Source organism: Melospiza melodia, chromosome 13, assembly GCF_035770615.1.
Source record: "Melospiza melodia melodia isolate bMelMel2 chromosome 13, bMelMel2.pri, whole genome shotgun sequence".
Classification (NCBI taxonomy): domain Eukaryota; kingdom Metazoa; phylum Chordata; class Aves; order Passeriformes; family Passerellidae; genus Melospiza; species Melospiza melodia.
The window spans coordinates 23,033,155-23,057,027 of NC_086206.1; the positions used below are offsets into that span (position 1 = coordinate 23,033,155).

The following is a 23,873-nucleotide window of genomic DNA, read 5'->3' on the forward strand; positions in this document are numbered from 1 at the left end:
TTGCAATTTCATCTTGCCAGTCCCTCCCCGGTTCCCCAGGAACACAAATGGAGCTTATGAAGACAAAAGGGATTAAGGAGAAGGAAGCAGCTCCTCTTCTTTTATTGTCTGCGTTTGACCTGAGGGGATCCCTCTTGACTTGTGGTTTTAAAGGTGTTGATTGCAGGAAAAGCTGCCTTTTGCAGGCTGTTAGGGGTATCCCGGGGGTTCTATTCTAAGGGGAATGGGAAAAGTATTCTTGTGGTATTATGGGTTTGATTTGAAGGCAGCCACCCCATTTGCACCACCCTCGGGTTTAAATGGCGGGGGCAGCCCTGGTGTCCCTCCTTTTCAAGGGTTTGAATGGAGGTCGAAATCGCCCTTTCCCATCAGTCGAAGGCTTTCATTTGGGGAGCGCCCCTACTTTTCTGCTCTCCTAGGGGGTGAAATTTTAGGGGAGAACACATTTCTTTGCCCTTGTTGAAGTGAGGTGCGCCCCGTCTGCGGTTTCGGGGTTGGTTGCGGGAAGCCGCAGCTCCGGCAGCGTTTGCAGGGCTGCAATGGGGCTGTGCCGCTGCATTGGAGGGCGCTGCCCGTGCCCGCGGCCCGGCCCGGAACGTTCCCGCTCGGGAGCGCTGCTGGCACGGCCCGGGCAGCTGCCGGGGCGCACGGGGGATTCGGCGCGGCCGGGCCGGCCGAGGGCGGCAGTGGCGGAGCCGCGCCGGTGCGAGCCGTGCGGAGCCGAGCGGAGCCGGGCCGGGCCGGCCAAGGGCGGCAGAGGCGGCGCGGGCGCTGCTGCGCCGGCCCGGGCGGTGCCGGCCGCTCCGTCCGCTCCGGGCGCGGGGCTCGGGCGCCGCCGGTAGCCCCGCGCCCGGTGCCGGCCCCGCCGGGCAGGGGCAGCGGGCGGGGCTCCCCGGGGCGGCGCCGGCCCCGCGTGCCGGAGCAGCCGCCACAGGAGCCGCTTTCCTGCCGGGAGCCGCGCTCCGTCCGGGGCCGGCAGCGAGCGCGGGGTTCGGCCGCTCCAAGTTCGGCGGTGCCGTGGCTCGGAGGCGCTTTGGAGGCGTTGATGGCATCGCTGGGTTCGGTTTGCAGCGGGTGTCCGCTAAGGGATATGGTGTTCTTCCTGAGCGGCACGGTTCTCGGTGCCGGTAGAGATGATAAAGGTTCGTTTCGGATTGGGTTTTGTAGTCGGATATGAAATAAACAGGGCCAGGAGACTTCTTCTCCTGTGTAATGCCTTTATTAAAAAGTGATCAGCTCAGGATTGGGCGGCTCGACGGGTCTGCAGCGTCCGTCGTCTCCCAGGGCGACTCAGAGGAGGAGGATATGCGCAGCTCTGTCCACCAGGGGCAGAGCCGGGGATCAGATCCTCTTGGGAGCCTTTTTGGGTCTCCTGATCCCATAAGATGGTGTCAGATGTTGGTTTCTCTCACTCAGTCGGCCTGGTCTCAGCTCCGGGGTCAACTCCCATGGTCAGGGCGAGAGGGTCCGAAGGTGTTCTGCGTCTCTGCAGGCTCAGCACTCGGTTCCTCACGTCCAGACATCACTCTAGTCTCTCAACTCTTAGGTGGCTCGTTGTTTTTGGGGTTTCTCCATGAGTTTGGAGATGGGGGTCTCACAAAGCATTCTGGTCTTGCGAGTCACTTTGCATAACCCCCCCCCCACCTTCTCAGGTGTCTTCACTATTCTGGGAAAGGTACAACTTAGCTTCGGGCAAGGTCCCCACCCAGGAGAAGGGCCATTACCTCGCCCCGGCCAGGGCTTTTACTAATACAAAAACAACCATTAACGACAACGACCCGTGATTACAATAACAAAACACACAGAACTTGGGCAGGGCCAGTGGTCTGGCTGCCTTTTTGAAACTTTTTCTCATAAAAAATATTAACCGAGTTTTTGTTCATAACAGGATATATATTTTTTTGCCGGGGTATTATGTTTAGAAGGGCGCGCAATGGTTTTTACGGGTCGTAGCGCGAAGCAGCGGTTCGCATTTTAATTCTGTTGCGGTGGCTTTTATTAGCGTGAGTGTGTAGTGTTTGTTTTGGGGGGCTTGGGGTAGCGTCCTGTCGTTCATAGCAGCGGGTTTTTAATCTCGATAATTGCATGTGTGTTTATCGTCTTCCAGGGCTTTTATTTGTTTGGTTTGTTTGATTGTAGTGTATGTTTTATGGTTACGGGTAATTTGGGGGACATTGTTTATGGTTACGTTTGTCTTTAGTCTTTGTGTTTGTTTCTAGGTGGTATTTTTATTTTGATAGCTTGAGGCACTATGGGTTTATTCAGTGGGGAATAATTTTTTTGTTGCAGATTTATCTGTTTTTTGGTATTATTCTTGTTGTTGGTTTCTTTATTTTCCTTTGTTGTTGTTGTTGTTGTCTTTTAATGTATTTGCGTATTGTTTATCAGGGTTTTTTTTGGAAACATGGGTATTTATATGGTGGGTTTTTAAAGTATTTATTTATTTGGGTAGTTAATTTCTTAGTTTTTAGTGGTTGAGATGTTTTTCCATTTTGTTAATTAGTTCAGGTTTTAAAGTTATTTTTACAGAGGATTGTTTATTCTTTGAGTTAGTGTAGAGGTAGAATTTTGTTGTTTTTTATTTTTTTTTAGTAACGTCGTTCAGGGTGAGTGGCACTGTCTTGAGTTTAGTAGATTGGTTTGACTTTTTTTTAGTACTTTTTGTAATTTTCTGTGTGTGTTTCTATAGGATTTTCTTTTATTTTGGTTCCATTTTTCTGTCGTGATGAGAATTGTTATTGAAAAGAGTGTTCTTTGTTTTTTCGCTGACACTTGTTTGGGTGTTGGAGGTATCTTGATGTTTTTGGAAGATATTGGTGGGAATTTGATGCTGTTTGTTCTGTCATTTCATTTAGGAATTGGATTTTAAATATGCAATTATGACTCTAACTATATTGAAACAAAAGAAATAGATGTGTAGCAATGGGAATGGGCCAATTTTATTTTTATATATTCGGTCAATTTTTAAAATTTAACATGTAACATAAGTCACTATATGTTACAATAAGTTACTCTAATTTTAATAGAGTATTGTGTATGTTTATAGATATATGAATAGAGAATATAAATGTAAATACAACCCAAACAAAAATACAAATATATAAATGTATTGCAACTATATGCAGATATATCAAAAATTAATAATAAATTGTAAATGTAAAATAACATGAATTGTAAAGTATATAATACACGTAATACTGCATATATTTTATTAAATATATTATAGGAAATGGATATAAAATAGATATAAATATGTATGTGATATATCTATCTATCTATCTATATCTATCATTTGTTGTATATTATGATAAATATAAATATAAAAAAAATTTAGGTAGTTTAAAATAATGGATGGTTTTGTTTTTTCTTTGCCAAAGCAGGTGTTTTAGTGTAAAAATTACAAATACAAATAATATAAAGGTAGAAATATAAGTATAGAAATATATCATAAACACATTAAAGATTTATATAAAAATTAGAAATATAAGGAAAAATAAGTTGTAGCAGTAGATATGGTAAATAATTTAAAAAATAATTCCCGTATATTTTTTGAATAAGGTGCATATTATATATAGTTATTAATATAATGCATCAATATAAACTATAAATTTATATAAAATATCAACTATCTATAAGAAGGAATAAAAGCTCTGTGTCACGTGCAGCAGTAGAAAATTTCAGGCTCCCAGGGAATAAATAGTTTTCTTTAAATCATTTTCGTTTTGCAGAGTTTTTTTTTTACTCTCGGGTAGCCTGAAAGTTTCTACTGCTGCTTTTTTATTCTAAAGGTGGAAAGGTAAACCAAGATTAGAAATACAAGAAAGGGGAAAGGAAAGGGAAGGGAAAGGGAAAAGGAAAAGGGAAGGGAAGTGGTGAAAAACAGAGTGAAAAAAGTAAAAAGAGTTGGAAGGAAAAAGAGAGGGCATTCGGGAGGAGCGGTGCTGCCTCAGGTCCTTCCCCGCCCTGGGGCGAAGGACCCGTTTGATGCCCAGGAGGGAGTGCAGGTCCCGGTGGCTCCCGGGGGACGGAGCGGTGGCTGTCAGCCCGAGACTACAACTCCCGGCAGGCCGTGCTACCGACGCGGCGTGTGACGCAACGGCCGACGCGGCACATGAGTGGCTGGCGTGCCAGGCGGTCGCGCGGGGCTGTGCGCGCGCAGCTGCCGGCGCCTCTCCCGCGCGGGACAGCGACGCTGGAGGAGCGCAGCCTCCGTCTGGCCGCCCGCGCGGAGCTGAGCAGCGCGGAAGGAGCGTCCGCCCGGTTCCTCGGCCGCACACAGCGGTGCCGGGGGCGGGGGCGCTGCCGCCCGCCGATGGCGGAGGGCGAGGCGGTGCTTTGCTGCCGCGGGCCGGGAGCTGCAGGAGCCGCCCCGGGCGAGCGGCGCCGGGTGCTCCCGCGGTCCCGGTGGGGCGGCTGCCCTCGGGCTGGCGGAGGCGCCGGAGGAGCCCCCGAGCTGCAGCCGTCTCCCTCGGGCTGCTGCCGGTGCTGCGGGCGGAGGCGGCTCCGCCGCGTGTTGGGCGCTGCGAGCAGGGAGCGCTGCGATATCGCCGGCATGGCGGGGCTGCTGCCTGCGTTAGTGCTCGTGGCTCTTTGTGCCGTGACAGCGGATGGAGCGGCGCTGAGCGGGACACCCAGAGATGGCCGGGAGAATGCCCAGCGCAGGGAGCGGGCGGGCTGTGTGCTTCGGATGGCACAGGTGCGAGCTGCAAAGCCACCCCCCCTTCCGCCCCTGCCCTCCCGAGCCCCGGGGAAAATGCTTTCCAGCATTGTCGAGCTTCTGAAAGACAAAACTTGTGATTTGACACTAGCATCCAGAAAAGGTTTCTGTCTAGATTAGCAAATGCCTAAATTGTTCTTGGTTACATCCCATGACCGGTTTTAGGCAGTGACTTCATACTGCTTTTAGGATTTTCTTGTACACTGGTGAGAAAATAGGCAGGTCTGATAGTGGTTTCACTTTTTTTCTACTTCACGTTCCATAAGATTCTTTTATCCAAGCGATTGTTTTAAAATTCTACTGTAAGCGTTTGTGGTTCACTTTTTTTTTCTTTGCAGCACCCGGGCCTTTTTTTTTTTCTCTAAATCGGGAGTAAATATAGCTGAGTAAAATTACCTTGGTTATCTTCCTTCTTTTTAAACTTAATTGTTTTTATTAATAATTCTATCTGAATATGCAGAAAAAGTGAGTATGTCCTGTAATCTATGCTAGCTTTTCTCGTTTACAGGGTACTCACAAAATATGTCTCCCTTAGTGTCCCACAGAAACATTCTGGGTGCAATCTGAATTAAGGTATGTGTTTTCAAATAAGTAATCAGTTTAGATATTTGCCTGTGTACCTTTTCCTGTAATTCAGAGCTTGTGTTCTGTGGGTTTTATGATAAACCTGTAAAACATGTAAGAATGGTTTTGCAAGTCTGAATCGTTGAAGGCAGCAATAAGTGGATTTAAAGCCTGTTCTTGAGCAGACAAAGGGGAAAAGTGTGACTCTGATGCTGAACTTGTCATTTTTCATTTGACTTGCCTTTAATTATTGAAGAAGAGAGAGAACTAGGAAAAGAAATAGAATTGATTATTGAGCACTCCTAAAAAGCTCACCATGATTCTGTGTAGAGCCAAAGTGAAGGATGATGGAACAGAGCTCTGTGCATTAGAAGGAAATAAACCTGATGTCCACACAGAGTCTTACTAATTTCTGTTTTTAAAATGCAAAATAAGTTTAGGAAGTGTTGGAAGTTAGTATTTTGGGAAAGAAATGGCAGTTCCACAAAACATTCCATTCCATTTAAGAGAGGCCCTTGGACTGATTCATGTTGTAACTGCTGTCACTGCAATCAGTTGGTGGTTCAGCCTTGAAACGTGCACTTGGCCTTCTATAAAGCACTGTTTTGTTTGCCTTTCAGTGCTATGAGTCTTGATAAATTGGAGAAGTGCCCAAGAGAAATTCATCATCCTGAGATACAAAAGGTAGGAAGTGACTTTTTCTGGTTTGGTTCTTTTTCTTTATTGTTTTCTGGAAATAGAAGTAATTAAGTATAGATACTACTGGTTTGTTTCTTCCAGTAGCTGATAATACTAATACCAATAATAATAATAATAATAATAGTAAAGTAATACTACTTCAACTGTCTTTATTTATCCATTGAACTGGCCATTTTAAATCTAAACTTCTAAACACAAATCAAACCATCATCCTTGTAGAATCTTTAATAGGAGTGGGCTAAAGATCCTGGTTTTGTTGACAGGATTTATTGGTTCATGAACAGCAAGAGGTAAGTACAAGCCTAACTACCCTCTAGCTCACAGACCTGCCCGGTGAATAGAGCTTTGTTTTTTTGATGGGCTTGTGATGACTTTGAGATCAATTGCTCATTCATTACAGTAAAAAAAAAAAAATTGTTTTGAACATGACAGCAAAAATAACTTTAAGCACAACTTAATAATAATAATAGATCACCAATTTTAGTTAATAATTTTATGCTATACTCTTGGGTGAGGGAAGACTCGGACACTCAATATGAGATCAGCAAGCTATGTTTATTGCAGAGAGTATCAGACACTTATACAGCACATAATAAGCTTATGAATATTCTGTAAGCCAAGCGATCTATTGGTTAAACTATACCATCAACTCTTCCTCATTCCTTTGGGCCTACATTCCCTATTTCCCACGTCTCTCTGTCTACTTGTTATCCTACCCAGCTAGGCCCAGGCACACGCTATCTTGCAGGTGCAAAACTCAAAAATACCTGTGTTCGGTACTTTCCCAGCTCCTGGTCGGCTAACGAGCGAATGTCTGCGTGACCTCTGTCATGGAGCCATTTCTCCACACTATACTATCAAAGTTTAAAGGTAAATTATTATATATTAGGAGATGGTGTAAAGTGTATGTTGTAATGTGTAGGATATATACAAAGATACGTACTTGAAAGTCCGTAGAGGAAACAAATTTTTACGCCTTCTGTTTGACTGTTTGTCATATATTTGGTTTTATTTCCCAGGGATCAGTGAATTTTAACTCTGGAGTCCTCTATGCTAAGGATGCTCAGCTTAGAGATGATGAAATGTTCAGTAATGGTGAGTTTTTCACCTTCTCCTTCATTGTTTTGCTCATCTGAATAAAAAAAAAAAAAAAAGGCAAGATTAAAGAAAAAGCAATAGTTTTATTATTTTTACCCTGTTATGTCTGTTTCCTCAGTATTTGCTGCAGCTCTGCTTACCCAAGCTTTGGGTTCCTTCTGTCCCACTGGGAGTTGCCCAGTTTGGTTGCATCTGGTGAAATTCACCCTGAGACCTTACAGAACCAGCTCCAACTACGTGAGAGCCATTTGCAGTTCTCTCCAGACACCTGGAGAATGGGCGACATTTCTGAGAATCCGGCGAGCGTGCTTCTATCAAAACTCAGTCTGTGAAATTCCTGGGGAAAACCCTTCTGTGTCCTGAAGGGTTCAAACTCTGGTGAGGATCCAGTTATCAGGTGCTCACCTGGATGGTTCCAGCTCTTAAAGTGAACACTTGTACTCTTGCCCTGTAGTTTACATCTATTGTATTTTTGTTATTTTGCAGGATTTTTTGTCTTTGCAAAATATTGTGCATTTCACTCTTTGGAACCTCTCAGATGGTTCTCTGGTGCAGCACCACCCCATGGGACACTTGGCTGCTGTCCTGAAGGGTTTGGTCGCTAGAATTGTGAATCCTGGAGAGTTTGTGAGTCTTCTGTCCCCAGGGAGGTACCATGCTTTGTTTACTTTTTGTTCTGTTGGTTAGGCGCTGCTTCTCGTTGCAAGTACGAATTTCAAACTGCCCTGTTCTTTTTTTAACTGTTTTCCTGGTTCTCTCCGTCCGGCAGGGAAAGACTCTCGTATCCTTGTCATCGGGCTCGGTGCTGTCCAAGAAGATACAGAGACTAAAAAAATCATAAGAAGCAAAATATGACTGCAGGGAAAAGAAGCTGGAGAGAACAGAAGGTGATGTTGTTATCCTTACCCTGTATTAGAAACATCCGCTGTGCTTTGATGCTGGCAGCTGCCAGGGGCTTGTTAGCTCTTTGTAGGCAGGTGTAGGTGTTCACTTGTAGGTTTTTTCTCTGTTCAAGTCAATTCAAACTTTGCTAAGCTTATATTTGCAGATTACTCTCTAGCACAGTCCAGCATGACATTTTTGAATGTTGTAAAAATACCATGTTACTTGGAAATTGCTAATGAAGAGAAGATTTAGGGGAAAATAAGATTTCAGGGTTGGAAGATGTGAGAAGAATTTTGTGGGGACGTTAGACTGAAGTAAAGCACACTTGAAGCTGGACTGGCACGCTGGCAGGTCCCCTATTAAACAGTAGTGCTGAGATTAGCCTGGGGGTTGCCCATTGTTTCTGTAGAAATCAATGTTTCCTGGTCTTCAGAGGTAAGCTGCTTTGAAAAGCTGGAAGGTGCAGCATGCTGACAATCCCCGTGCTTTGGATTAAAAGTAGATTTCAGAAGGGTCCTAAGCTTTTGTCTTTTCCTTGAAGTTGATGTAATCCTGTCGAGGAGTTTTTAATTCTCTGTTGCCATGTCATCCATCAGAGCCCTGTTGTACTAATCTTATACAAGTACAAAACAAAAAATCAGACCCTGTCCCAAGCACTTAGAGGCCAGAACACGATTTCCTCAGGCTGCCATTTGTGTGCCATCGGTACTCACCACGAATTGAGCCCTCTGGCTCTGACAGAGCCCCTGGATGCTGACAGAAGGGGGCTGGTCACAGACCCTGGAGGTGCCTGTCCCCCAGGGTGGGAGAGGACGAGGCAGTGTGGCCTGCAGGGAGGGTCTGGTCCCCAGAGAGCAGCCGGCGACTCCATGCCTGCCCGGGGCTGCGGGTGCACCCTCGGGGTGGACGCCTGCCCTCAGGTTTCCCCTGGGCACCCGGGGAGGGAACCAGGTCCATCCGTGTGGCAGCTGCAGGGCCTGCAGGCTCTGGGCCCTGGAGCCGAGTGAGCCTGAGCTGCTGCACGCTTGCTGTGAGCGTTGGGGTGAGCGTGCATCACTGCAGGCCTGGGATGGATTGAAATGCGCTGAGGAAAGCAGAGGGAGGGAGGGAGGGAAATGCTCTGTTAACATGTGCCAATTCTTCTGTCAGACTCATCACGGCGGGACAGCGTGAAGACTGAAAGTGTAAGAAGATGTGGAGGGAAACAGAGAATCTGACAGGAGCATCGGAGGGACGAGTGCACGAATTTTGCTTTTTGCTTGGATGTAAACTCAGGAGTTGAGAGGAATTTGGGAGTGAGAAGGGACATTTTAGAAGGAGAAGAAGAAAAAGAAGTTGTTGCTACAGTCCTGGCAAAATCTTTTGTTCTAGCTAATAAAAGAAGTTAGTTTAAAAAACAAAAAGGAAAAAATGTAGTGTTTTTTTTTTCCTTCACTATGATATTCATTGGTGGTATATGGTGTGTTGTTTCATTTCTTGGTATTATTAACTCTGTGTAAATTGTTTTTTGAGTGAAGCTGACTTTCTGGATGGGTTGGTTTGTATTTGAGGCAGGATTAATTTCAGTAGGGTTCTTTCATAGATTTCTGATGGGTATTACTGGGATTTTGGTTTTGTTTACTGTATGTATGAACCTAGAGCTTTGGTAGGGCCAGCTGGGCTGCTGGAGTTTTGGGTGTGAATTTATTAGATGGCTTTTGTTAGATGCAGTTTTTAATTTTTGAAATGTTTTTCAATGTAGTGGTTTTAAGGTGGTTTTTAAGAATTCATTGTATTGCTTTATCTTGTTTGTAGTTGGTGTATGATAAGGGATGTGGTGTGAGTTCTTGAACATTATGGTTTTGGTGTTCCTAAGTTCTGATTTCTTTGTGGTTCAATAGCTTTTTTTATTTTTATTTTTTGGGACAGGGGCATTTATATGGTGGGTTTTTATAGGCAATATGTTTTTTAATTTAGGTAGTGATATTTTTTAATATTTTAATAGTTTAGGTTTTTTATTTTCATGGTTTTAATTATTTTTTTTAATTTTTTGAAATAACTTTTATAGATTACATGTTATTATTTGTGCATTAACATAAAGGTAGAGCTTTGGGGACTTTTTTTAGTAATGTTTAGGGTCAGTTGTGCAGTTTTGAGTCTAGTGCGTTGGTTTGATTTAATTTTTAATGGGTGTTTGTTTTTATTAGCAGTTGTGTCATTTTCAGGGTGTGTTTGAGTTTTTTGGGGTTTTTGAGATACTGGTTTAGGAGGAAGTTTATGATGAGCATGTGCGGAGGTTTTGGGCTACTTTATAGTGGGATTTAAAATTTATTTACAGTTAGGTTTATTTGAGTTTTTATTAGGGTTCAGTGACGTTGTGGGATGTTTGTTCCGTTAGTAACAGAAATAGGTTTTGTTTTGCTGTGCTGCGATGGGATGGGCGTGTGCTGCGTGCCGGTGCTGACAAAGGTACAGTATTGTTGTGGCTCTGGTGCGTCGGGTTAATGAACTGACATGGTTTAATGTAGAGATGAAAATAGAAATAAATATACATTTAAAAATAAATATAACATTAGAGTGGTAAACATAAATATAGATAACAGATACATACATAAAACTATAATATATGGTATATAATTGTAACATGTTATCATATAGATAAATGATAGTCTATTTTATATATATATACACAAAGATATATAAATATAGATTGTAAATATAAAAATATTTAAATAGAGTTAAAGTAAATTGGGCAGTTTTATTAGGGTATAGGCTGGGGTTTTTAAATGATAGCAATAAAATATAAATTCAGATATACAAATATATATAGAAATACAAATATCTATACATATTTAATTTAAACAAATATAAGTAAGAAAATATGTATAATACAGAAAATATATTTCTATGATTATATTAGAAGGTATTCCCTCTAATATAGATAAAATCTATGCATAAAATAAATAAAAATATCCATATAAATATCATTATAATTTTGAAAAATAAATTTACTTCGTAAATTTTAAATCTGGTTCAAATAAAGGGGTGTCCTTGGTTTTTATTTGGTTAGAGGCAGGAGTTTTATTTTAAATAATATAAGCAATATAGAAATGTGGATCTTAAGATAGAAATATATAATAAATATATAAAGAGAAATTGCTAAACTATGAATATAAATTTAAATATAAATATATGTAAGTAATATGAGGAGTTGTGGCATGGAATATAAATAACATTAAATGGCAATATAAATTATAAATGGGAATATAAATATAAAAATATGTAAATATCGTTTAAAAGAAATGGAATGTTTTGGCTTTTATTTAAGTAGAGGCAGGGTTTTTAATTTGAATATTATACGTGTTCCAGAAGTAAAAATCTTGACGCAGAAATATTTAATCCATATAAAAATATGAATAAAAAAATATAAAAAATATAAATACCTACTCGCATCGGATGTAATATAGAATATAAATTTATTTATAAATTGACATTGGTAAAGATAAATATATAAGTAAGCAATATACATTAATATACATTATAAATACAAATATGAATATAACAATTGAACATTAGGATAAAATCTATTTAAATATTTTTTAAAAGAAAGGGTTCGGTTTTTTTTTATTGTTGTGTTAGAGGCAGGGTTTTTATTTTAAATAGTATGAATGTAGATATTGTTATATATTTCTAAATATTGAGATATACAATCAAGATATAAATATATATATAAACACAAAATATAAATAAATACAAATAATAGGAAGTGATGTAATGAAGAATACAAATAACAGTATACATAAGTATACATTTTAAATGTAAATGTGAATATGAACCTGAAAAATAGAATTTTATAAAATATTTAAGTACAGTTTGGAAGAAAGGGGTTCTTTTTGGCTTTAATGTGGATGGAGGCAAAGGTTTTATTTTAAATAATCCAAGTGTTACCGAAGTAAAAATCGTAACAGAAATGTATACTTACTATGTGAAAATATTTATAAAAATATACAAATAAATTTAAGTTTTAGGGATATATGCAATATGGAATAGAAATGTATTTATAAAAAGAAATGTATAAATGGACAGTGTACATCAATATACGTTGTAAATAGAAATGTGAATATTAATATGAAAAAATATTTTAAAAAATATTTAAATATTTTTTTTAATAATTTTTTTTGTGTTGTGTTTTGTTTTGTTTTGTCTTTTATCCTATTAGATTAGAGGCAGACGGTTTTTTTCCCTCTTCCCGGTTGTTTTGGGGCATTTATTTCAGAGCAGTTTTCGGCGGGGGTCGCCCCTGTTCTTTTTTGCCGCCTTCGCTGCCGCAGCCCCGAGGCGCGCTGCGCCCCCGGCTGGGGCGGGCGGCAGTGCTGCCGCCTTGTGGGCAGAGCGCGGTACTGCAGCCGTGCAGCTAGAGGCGGCCAGCTTGGGAGTGGCGCGTGGGCGATGTCGCGGAGTTTTGTTTGACCTTCTCAGCATGGCGGCGAAAAGGGCGGGGAAGTGGAGGACCGTGTGGGTGTTTAACTGCACTGCCTGCACGGAATACCGACGTCATGGCGGCCCCGACGGATTTTTCTGTGGCGTTTCATGTGTACCCGAGACATGCTGTGGGCTCAGGGGCTCCGCGGGCGGGCGTATTTTGGCGGGTTTGTGAGAGGCATCTGGGTAAACGCCTCGCTGTGCCGGGGTCCTCTCACGTCCGCTTTCCCGCCCTGAGGGAGCCGAGCCGGGCCGAATAGTTCCGAAGAGCCGAAGAGTCGAGTGTGGCCGGAAAGAGCCGAGTTTCCCCGAAGAGCCGAGTGTGGCCGGAAAGAGCCGAGTTTCCCCGAAGAGCCGAGTGTGGCCGGAAAGAGCCGAGTTTCCCCGAAGAGCCGAGTGTGGCCGGAAAAAGCCGAGTTTCCCCGAAGAGCCGAGTGCGGCCGAAAACAGCCGTGTTTCACCGAAGAGCCGAGTGTGGCCGAAAACAGCCGAGTTGAGCCGAAGAGCCCAGTGCGGCCGAAAACAGCCGAGTTTACACCAAGAGCCGATGATAGCCGACTGGAACCGATAGCCGAGTGTAGCCGACTTGAGCCGCATTTAGACAATGTGCCGAATACGACCGAGTTTAGCCGAAGAGCCGAACTGAAACGAGTTTAGACCAAGAGCCGAACCACGCCGAATTCAGCCGAGTTTCATTAAACAGAACCGAACGACGCCGCAGCGCTCTGCATGCAGTGCGCCTGTGCAGACGGCAGGGATCGCTGTGCCTGCAGAGCGCCGGTGCACACGGCAGGGGGCGCTGTATAAAGTATAAAATATCAACTATCTATAAAAAGGAATAAAAGCTCTATGTCATGTGCAGCAGTAGAAAATTTCAGGCTCCCAGGGAATAAATCGTTTTCTTTAAATCATTTTCGTTTTGGAGGTTTTTTTACTCCCAGGTAGCCTGAAAGTTACTACTGCTGCTTTTTTATTCTAAAGCTAGAAAGGAAAACCAAGATTAGAAATGCAGGGAAAGAAAGAAAGAAAAAGAAAAAAAGAAAATAAGGAAAGGAAATGAAAGGAAAAAAGAAGGAAGGAGAGGAAGGAAGGAGAGGAAGGAGAGGAAGGAAGGAGAGGAAGGAGAGGAAGGAAGGAAGGAAGGAAGGAAGGAAGGAAGGAAGGAAGGAAGGAAGGAAGGAAGGAAGGAAGGAAGGAAGGAAGGAAGGAAGGAAGGAAGGAAGGAAGGAAGATAAGAAGATAAAAAAACCCAAAAACCAGGAGGGCAAGGAGAAACCTAGGGGGAAAAAAAATAGAAGAAGAAAAGAAAAGAAAAACCAACAAAAAAAAAAAAAAAAAAACGAAGATGGGCAAGAAAAATCCCTGAAAACAGACCAGAGGAAAACCCCAAGATGGGCAAGAAAAAAAAATCGCAACAAAAAACCAAGATGGCAAAGAAAAAATCCAGAAAAGGAAAACCCAGGAAAAAAAAAAAAAAACTGAAAAAAACCCCCAAGGGGGGCAAGGAAAAACCAGAAAAAACACCAAGATGGGCAAGAAGAAACGAAGAAAAAACCCCAAGAAGTGCCAGAAAAAAAGAGAGGCAATAAAGGCCACAAAAACTCAAGACAAAAGAAAACAAAACCAAGACATGCCAGAAAAAGGTACGAAAATGGTTCTGCCAGGTGCGATCAAGGTGAGCGGGTTCAGTTTCAGGTCCAGGGGATGAACAAGTGTCAGATTAGCTTGGGGCACTGCTGTGCAATGCAGCCGTGACAGGATTTATGTTTAAATATAGTTTAAATAAATTGGGGATTGTTTGGCTTTTATTGGGGTATGGGCTGGAGATTTCATAAAAAATATAAAACTAGAAATGCAAATATATCATATATATGTCGATATCAATAAATATTTAATACATATAAATATAAGTAAAAGAAATCTATTGTGTCAAAAGAATCTATATGTTATTATATAAAAAGGTATTCTCTCCAATATATATAATATCTATAAATATAACAAACGAAAATTACAAATATAGATGTGAATAGAATTATGACAAACAAAATTATTTTTAAACTTTTAAATGTGTTTTAAAGAAAGGGGTGTCTTTGCTTTTTATTTCGTTAGAGGCAGGGGTTTTATTTTAAATAATATAAGTACTATAGAAATGTAAATCGACATACAGAAATATATAATAAATATATAGAGATATAAAGATATAATACCAAACTATGAATAGAAATAGAAATCTATGCAAGTAACATGAAGAGATGCAATATATAATATAATTTTTATTATAGAGTAATATAAATTCTAAATATAAATGCGAATATAAATATGAAAAATATATGATGGGGGCTCGGAGCAGCCCAGGTGTGAGTGTGAGGATAATGGGGTCTCGGAGCAGCCCAGGTATGAGCTGTGAGGATGATGGGGGCTCGGAGCAGCCCAGGTGTGAGTGTGAGGATGATGAGGGGCCGGCTCCTGCCGGGGCGAGGCTGTTTTAGGGGGAGGCTTTGCCTCAGCTCCCTTTTGCACGGAGCTGCTGAGTGGAGGGGTTTATGGGGCGCTCCCGGCGCTGTCTCATGGAAGGACTGCGGGAGCTTCCCACAGGGTCGGGGGCACCACCTGGATCCGCGCTTGGGTACGTGGAGCATCGCTTAAAGGAGGCGCCGAGGGACGAATCTTTGTGCCGGGGAGCAGCAGCCGAACAGGTGAGCCCGTGTGGGTTTGGAGCGGGGAATTTTCTCCTTCCCCTTTGCAATTTCATCTTGCCAGTCCCTCCCCGGATCCCCAGGAACAAAAATGGAGCTTGCGAGGACAAAAGGGATTAAGGAGAAGGAAGCAGCTCCTCTTCTCTTATTGTCTGCGTTTGACCTGAGGGGATCCCTCTTGACTTGTGGTTTTAAGGGTGTTGATTGCAGGAAAAGCTGCCTTTTGCAGGCTGTTGGGGTATCCCGGGGGTGACAGGGAATCCCTGCGTTCTATTCTAAGGGGAATGGGAAAAGTATTCTTGTGGCATTATGGGTTTGATTTGAAGGCAGCCACCCCATTTGCACCACCCTCGGGTTTAAATGGCGGGGGCAGCCCTGGTGTCCCTCCTTTTCAAGGGTTTGAATGGAGGTCGAAATCGCCCTTTCCCATCAGTCGAAGGCTTTCATTTGGGGAGCGCCCCTACTTTTCTGCTCTTCTAGGGGGTGAAATTTTAGGGGAGAACACATTTCTTTGCCCTTGTTGAAGTGAGGTGCGCCCCGTCTGCGGTTTCGGGGTTGGTTGCGGGAAGCCGCAGCTCCGGCAGCGTTTGCAGGGCTGCAATGGGGCTGTGCCGCTGCATTGGAGGGCGCTGCCCGTGCCCGCGGCCCGGCCCGGAACGTTCCCGCTCGGGAGCGCTGCTGGCACGGCCCGGGCAGCTGCCGGGGCGCACGGGGGATTCGGCGCGGCCGGGCCGGCCGAGGGCGGCAGTGGCGGAGCCGCGCCGGTGCGAGCCGTGCGGAGCCGAGCGGAGCCGGGCCGGGCCGGCCAAGGGCGGCAGAGGCGGCGCGGGCGCTGCTGCGCCGGCCCGGGCGGTGCCGGCCGCTCCGTCCGCTCCGGGCGCGGGGCTCGGGCGCCGCCGGTAGCCCCGGGCCCGGTGCCGGCCCCGCCGGGCAGGGGCAGCGGGCGGGGCTCCCCGGGACGGCGCCGGCCCCGCGTGCCGGAGCAGCCGCCGCAGGAGCCGCTTTCCTGCCGGGAGCCGCGCTCCGTCCGGGGCCGGCAGCGAGCGCGGGGTTCGGCCGCTCCAAGTTCGGCGGTGCCGTGGCTCGGAGGCGCTTTGGAGGCGTTGATGGCATCGCTGGGTTCGGTTTGCAGCGGGTGTCCGCTAAGGGATACGGTGTTCTTCCTGAGTGGGCACGGTTCTCGGTGCCGGTAGGGATGATAATGGTTTGTTTTGGATTGAGTTTTGTAGTCGGATATATATTTTTTTGCCGGGGTATTATGTTTAGAAGGGCGCGCAATGTTTTTTACGGGTCGTAGCGCGAAGCAGCGGTTCGCATTTTAATTCTGTTGCGGTGGCTTTTATTAGCGTGAGTGTGTAGTGTTTGTTTTGGGGGGCTTGGGGAAGCGTCCTGTCCTTCATAGCAGCGGGTTTTTAATCTCGATAATTGCATGTGTGTTTATCGTCTTCCAGGGCTTTTATTTGTTTGGTTTGTTTGATTGTAGTGTATGTTTTATGGTTACGGGTAATTTGGGGGACATTGTTTATGGTTACGTTTGTCTTTAGTCTTTGTGTTTGTTTCTAGGTGGTATTTTTATTTTGATAGCTTGAGGCACTATGGGTTTATTCAGTTGGGAATAAGTTTTTTGTTGCAGATTTCAGTTTATTTGGTTTTTGGTATTATTCTTGTTGTTGCTTTCTTTATTTTCCTTTTTTGTTGTTGTTGTTGTTGTTGTCTTTTAATGTATTTGCGTATTGTTTATCAGGGGTTTTTTTGGGTATTTATATGGTGGGTTTTTAAAGTATTTATTTATTTGGGTAGTTAATTTCTTAGTTTTTAGTGGTTGAGATGTTTTTCCATTTTGTTAATTAGTTCAGGTTTTAAAGTTATTTTTACAGAGGATTGTTTATTCCTTGAGTTAGTGTAGAGGTAGAATTTTGTTGTTTTTTATTTTTTTTAGTAACGTCGTTCAGGGTCAGTGGCACTGTCTTGAGTTTAGTAGATTGGTTTGACTTTTTTTTAGTACTTTTTGTAATTTGCTGTGTGTGTTTCTATAGGATTTTCTTTTATTTTGGTTCCATTTTTCTGTCGTGATGAGAATTGTTATTGAAAAGAGTGTTCTTTGTTTTTTCGCTGACACTTGTTTGGCTGTTGGAGGTATCTTGATGTTTTTGGAAGATATTGGTGGGAATTTGATGCTGTTTGTTCTGTCATTTCATTTAGGAATTGGATTTTAAATATGCAGTTATGACTCTAACTGTATTGAAACAAAAGAAATAGATGTGTAGCAATGGGAATGAGCCAATTTTATTTTTATATATTCGGTCAATTTCTAAAATTTAACATGTAACATGAGTCATTATATGTTACAATAAGTTATTCTAATTTTAATAGAGTATTGTGTATGTTTATAGATATATGAATAGAGAATATAAATGTAAATACAACCCAAACAAAAATACAAATATATAAATGTATTGCAACTATATGCAGATATATCAAAAATTAATAATAAATTGTAAATATAAAATAACATAAATTGATACAATATATAATACAAGTGATACTGCATATATTTTATGAAAAATATTATAGGAAATGGATATAAAATAGATATAAATACGGATGTGATATATCTATCTATCTATCTATCTCTATCTATCATTTGTTGTATATTATGATAAATACAAATATAAAAAAACATTTAGGTAGTTTAAAATAATGGATGGTTTTGTTTTTTCTTTGCCGAAGCAGGGGTTTTCGTGTAAAAATTACAAATACAAATAATATAAAGGTAGAAATATGAGTATAGAAATATATCATAAACACGTTAAAGATTTATATAAAAATTAGAAATATAAGGAAAAATAAGTTGTAGCAGTAGATATGGTAAATAATTTAAAAAATATTTCCCGTATATTTTTTGAATAAGGTGCATATTATATATAGTTATTAATACAATACATCAATATAAACGATAAATATATATAAAATATCAACTATCTATAAGAAGGAATAAAAGCTCTGTGTCACGTGCAGCAGTAGAAAATTTCAGGCTCCCAGGGAATAAATAGTTTTCTTTAAATCATTTTCGTTTTGGATTTTTTTTTTTTTACTCCCGGGTAGCCTGAAAGTTTCTACTGCTGCTTTTTTATTCTAAAGGTGGAAAGGAAAACCAAGATCAGAAATACAAGAAAGGGGAAGGGGAAGGGAAGGAAGGGAAGCAGGAGAGGAAGAGGGAAGGGAAGTGGTGAAAAACAGGGTGAAAAAAGTAAAAAGAGTTGGAGGGAAAAAGAGAGGGCATTGGGGAGGAGCGGTGCTGCCTCAGGTCCTTCCCCGCCCTGGGGCGAAGGAGCCGTTTGATGCCCAGGAGGGAGTGCAGGTCCCGGTGGCTCCCGGGGGACGGAGCGGTGGCTGTCAGCCCGAGACTCCAACTCCCGGCAGGCCGTGCTGCCGGCGCGGCGTGTGACGCAACGGCTATCGCGGCACATGAGTGGCTGTCAGCCCGAGACTCCAACTCCCGGCAGGCCCTGCTGCTGGCGCGGCGTGTGACGCAACGGGCGACGCGGCCCGGCATTTTTCTCTAAATCGGCAGTAAATACAGCTGAGTAAAATTAGCTTGGTTTTCTTCCTTCTTTTGTAACTGAACTGTTTTTATTAAAAATCCTATTTGAATATGTAGAAAAAGTGGGGATGTCCTGTAATATATCGTAGCTTTTCTTGTTTACAGGGTACTGAGAAAATACGTCTCCCTTAGAGTCCCGCGGAAAGGTTCTCAGTGCGCTCTCTATCAAGGTATGTATTTACAAATAAGTGATCCCTTTAGATATTTGCCTGTGTACCTTTTCCTGTAATTCAGAGCTTGCGTTCTGTGGGTTTTATGATAAACCTGTAAAACATGTAAAAATGGTTTTGCAAGTCTTAAACCTTGAAGGCAGCAATAAGTGGATTTAGAGCCTGTTGTTGACCAGACAAAGGGGAAAAGTGTGACTTTGATGCTGAACTTGTCATTTTTCATTTGACTTGTCTTGAATGATTTAGGAATAGAGAGAACTAGAAAAAGAGAGAAATAGAATTGGTTCTTGAGCACTCCTCAACTGCTCACCATGATCCAGTGTAGAGCCAAAGGGAAGGGTGATGGAACAGAGCTCTGAGCTTTGGAAGGAAATAAATTTAAACCTGACCTCCTCACAGAGTCTCACTAACTTCTTTTGTTTTAAAATACAAAATACGATTAGGAAGTGTTGGAAGTTAGTGTTTTGGGAAAGAAACGGCAGTTCCACAGAACATTCCATTTCACAGAGGCTCTGGGAACGATTCATGTTGTAAGTGCTGTCACTGCAATCAGTTAGTGGTTCAGCCTTGAAACGTGCACTTGGCCTTCTATAAAGCACTGTTTTGTTTGCCTTTCAGTGCTATGAGTCTTGATAAATTGGAGAAGAGCCCAAGAGAAATTTTTCATCCCTTGATATAAAAGGTAGGAAGTGACTTTTTTTGGTTTGGTTCTTTTTCTTTATTATTTTCTGGAAATAAAAGTAATTAAGTATAGGTACTACTGGTTTGTTTCTTCCAGTAGCAGGTGATAACAATAGCAGTAGTACTAGTAAAAATAATAATAGAAATAATAATAATAGTAATGTAATACTACGTAAACTGTCTTTATCCATTGAACTGGCCATTTCAAATCAAAACTTCTAAACACAAATCAAACCATCATCCTTGTAGAATCTTTCACAGCAGCGGGCTAAAGATCCTGGTTTTGTTGACAGGATTTATTGGTTCTGGAAGAACAAGAGGGAAGTACAAGCCTAACTACTTCTAGCTCACAGGCCCGTCCGGTGAACCCAGGTTTGTGTTTTGGTGGGCTTGTGATGACTTTGAAATCAATTGCTCATTCCAGTAAAAAAAATTCATGTTTTTTTGAACGTGACAGCAGAAATAACTTTAGGCACCAACTGAATAATAATAGATCACCAGTTTAAGTTAAAAATTCATGCTATACTATCAAAATTTAAAGGTAAATTATTATGTATTAGGTGATGGTATAAAGTGTATGTTCTAATGTGTAATGCAAAGATACATACGTACCTGAAAGTCCTTAGCGGAAACAAATTTTTATGTCTGCTGTTTGATTTTTTACCATACGATATTTGGCTTTATTTCCCAGGGATCGGTGAATTTTAACTTTGGAGTCCCCTATGCTAAGGATGCTCAGCTTACAGGTGATGAAATGTTCAGTAATGGTGAGTTTTTCACCTTCTCTTTAATTGCTATGCTGATCTGAATAAGAAAAAAAAAACAAAAGCAAGAGAAAAAAAAGGATGGTTTATTATTTTTTACGCTGTTATGTTTGTTTCCTCAGTATTTGCTGCAGCTCTGCTTACCCAAGCTTTGGGTTCCTTCTGTCCCACTGGGAGTTGCCCAGTTTGGTTGCATCTGGTGAAATTCACCCTGAGACCTTACAGAACTAGCTCCAACTACGTGAGAGCCATTTGCAGTTCTCTCCAGACACCTGGAGAATGGGCGACGTTTCTGAGGATCCGGCGAGCGTGCTTCTGTCAAAACTCAGTCTGTGAAATTCCTGGGGAAAACCCTTCTGTGTCCTGAAGGGTTCAAACTCTGGTGAGGATCCAGTTATCAGGGGCTCACCTGGATGGTTCCAGCTCCCAAAGGTAACACTTGTACTCTTGCCCTGTAGTTTACATCTATTGTATTTTTGTTATTTTGCAACATTTTTTGTCTTTGCAAAATATTGTGCATTTCACTCTTTGGAACCTCTCAGATGGTTCTTTGGTGCAGCACCACCCCATGGGACACTTGGCTGCTGTCCTGAAGGGTTTGGTCGCTAGAATTGTGAATCCTGGAGAGTTTGTGAGTCTTCTGTCCCCAGGGAGGTGTCGTGCTTTGTTTACTTTTGTTCTGTTGGTTAGGCGCTGCTTCTCGTTGCAAGTATGAATTTCAAACTGCCCTGTTCTTATTTTAACTGTTTTCCTGGTTCTCTCTGTCCGGCAGGGAAAGACTCTCGTATCCTTGTCGTCGGGCTCGGTGCTGTCCAAGAAGATACGGGGACTAAAAAAATCATAAGAAGCAAAATATGACTGCAGGGAAAAGAAGCTGGAGAGAACAGAAGGTGATGTTGTTATCCTTACCCTGTATTAGAAACATCCGCTGTGCTTTGATGCTGGCAGCTGCCAGGGGCTTGTTAGCTCTTTGTAGGCAGGTGTAGGTGTTCACTTGTAGGTTTTATCTCTGGACAAGTCAATTCAAACTTTGCTAAGCTTATATTTGCAGATTGCTCTCTAGCACAGTCCAGCATGACATTTTTGAATGTTGTAAAAATACCATGTTACTTGGAAATTGCTAATGAAGAGAAGCTTTAGGGGAAAATAAGATTTCAGGGTTGGAAGATGTGAGAAGAATTTTGTGGGGACGTTAGACTGAAGTAAAGCACACTTGAAGCTGGACTGGCACGCTGGCAGGTCCCCTATTAAACAGTAGTGCTGAGATTAGCCTGGGGGTTGCCCATTGTTTCTGTAGAAATCAATGTTTCCTGGTCTTGAGAGGGAAGCTGCTTTGAAAAGCTGGAAGGTGCAGCATGCTGACAATCCCCGTGCTTTGGATTAAAAGTAGATTTCAGAAGGGTCCTAAGCTTTTGTCTTTTCCTAGAAGTCGATGTAATCCTATCGAGGAGTGTTTAGTTCTGTGTTGCCATGTCATCCATCAGAGCCCTGTTGTACTAATCTTCATACAAGTACAAAACAAAAAATCAGACCCTGTCCCAAGCACTTAGAGACCAGAACACGATTTCCTCGGGCTGCCATTTGCGTGCCATCGGTACTCACCACGAATTGAGCCCTCTGGCTCTGACAGAGCCCCTGGATGCTGACGGAAGGGGGCTGGTCACAGACCCTGGAGGTGCCTGTCCCCCAGGGAGGGAGAGGACGAGGCAGTGTGGCCTGCAGGGAGGGTGTCGTCCCCAGAGAGCAGCCGGCGACTCCATGCCTGCCCGGGGCTGCGGGTGCCCCCTCGGGGTGGACGCCTGCCCTCAGGTTTCCCTCTGGGCACCCGGGGAGGGAACCAGGTCCATCCGTGTGGCAGCTGCAGGGCCTGCAGGCTCTGGGCCCTGGAGCCGAGTGAGCCTGAGCTGCTGCATGCTTGCTGTGAGCTTTGGGGTGAGCGTGCATCACTGCAGGCCTGGGATGGATTGAAATGCGCTGAGGAAAGCGGAGGGAGGGAGGGAAATGCTCTGTTAACATGTGCCAATTCTTCTGTCAGACTCATCACGGCGGGACAGCGTGAGGACTGAAAGTGTAAGAAGATGTGGAGGGAAACAGAGAATCTGACAGGAGCATCGGAGGGACGAGTGCAGGAATTTTGCTTTTTGCTTGGATGTAAACTCAGGAGTTGAGAGGAATTTGGGAGTGAGAAGGGACATCTCAGAAGGAGAAGAAGAAAAAGAGGTTGTTGTTGTTGTTACAGTCCTGGCAAAATCTTTTGTTCTAGCTAATAAAAGAAGTTAGTTTAAAAAACAAAAAGGAAAAAATGTAGTGTTTTTTTTTTCCTTCACTATGATATTCATTGGTGGTATATGGTGTGTTGTTTCATTTCTTGGTATTATTAACTCTGTGTAAATTGTTTTTTGAGTGAAGCTGACTTTCTGGATGGGTTGGTTTGTATTTGAGGCAGGATTAATTTCAGTAGGGTTCTTTCATAGATTTCTGATGGGTATTACTGGGATTTTGGTTTTGTTTACTGTATGTATGAACCTAGAGCTTTGGTAGGGCCAGCTGGGCTGCTGGAGTTTTGGGTGTGTATTTATTAGATGGCTTTTGTTAGATGCAGTTTTTAATTTTTGAAATGTTTTTCAATGTAGTGGTTTTAAGGTGGTTTTTAAGAATTCATTGTATTGTTTTCTGTTGTTTGTAGTTGGTGTATGATAAGGGATGTGGTGTGACTTTTTGAACATTATGGTTTTGGTGTTCCTAAGTTCTGATTTCTTTGTGGTTCAATATTTTTTTTTATTTTTATTTTTTGGGACAGGGGCATTTATATGGTGGGTTTTTATAGGCAATATGTTTTTTAATTTAGGTAGTGATATTTTTTAATATTTTAATAGTTTAGGTTTTTTATTTTCATGGTTTTAATTATTTTTTTTAATTTTTTGAAATAACTTTTATAGATTACATGTTATTATTTGTGCATTAACATAAAGGTAGAGCTTTGGGGACTTTTTTTAGTAATGTTTAGGGTCAGTTGTGCAGTTTTGAGTCTAGTGCGTTGGTTTGATTTAATTTTTAATGGGTGTTTGTTTTTATTAGCAGTTGTGTCATTTTCAAGGTGTGTTTGAGTTTTTTGGGGTTTTTGAGATACTGGTTTAGGAGGAAGTTTATGATGAGCATGTGCGGAGGTTTTGGGCTACTTTATAGTGGGATTTAAAATTTATTTACAGTTAGGTTTATTTGAGTTTTTATTAGGGTTCAGTGACGTTGTGGGATATTTGTTCCGTTAGTAACAGAAACAGGTTTTGTTTTGCTGTGCTGCGATGGGATGGGCGTGTGCTGCGTGCCGGTGCTGACAAAGGTACAGTATTGTTGTGGCTCTGGTGCGTCGGGTTAATGAACTGACATGGTTTAATGTAGAGATGAAAATAGAAATAAATATACATTTAAAAATAAATATAACATTAGAGTGGTAAACATAAATATAGATAACAGATACATACATAAAACTATAATACATGGTATATAATTGTAACATATTATCATATATGTAAA

At 42.2% G+C, this 23,873-nt stretch overlaps 2 long non-coding RNA genes across 4 annotated transcripts; both read left to right on the forward strand.

Annotated features, from left to right (window-relative positions):
* Positions 1-965: 965 nt before the first annotated feature.
* Positions 966-22,884, forward strand: LOC134424483 (uncharacterized). 3 transcript variants are annotated; one of them, XR_010029440.1, is made up of 8 exons: positions 966-1,142; positions 18,830-18,894; positions 19,513-19,576; positions 19,869-19,947; positions 20,267-20,342; positions 20,462-20,771; positions 21,112-21,229; positions 22,375-22,884. It is a non-coding gene; the product is annotated as an uncharacterized LOC134424483 (long non-coding RNA). The 3 variants fall into 3 exon arrangements; XR_010029441.1 differs by lacking the exon at positions 966-1,142 and adding an exon at positions 16,194-16,309; XR_010029439.1 differs by lacking the exon at positions 966-1,142 and having other exon boundaries at positions 18,528-18,894.
* On the forward strand, positions 4,540-9,042 carry LOC134424484 (uncharacterized). The gene is made up of 3 exons (XR_010029442.1): positions 4,540-7,075; positions 7,197-7,456; positions 7,565-9,042. It is a non-coding gene; the product is annotated as an uncharacterized LOC134424484 (long non-coding RNA).
* Positions 22,885-23,873: the final 989 nt, after the last annotated feature.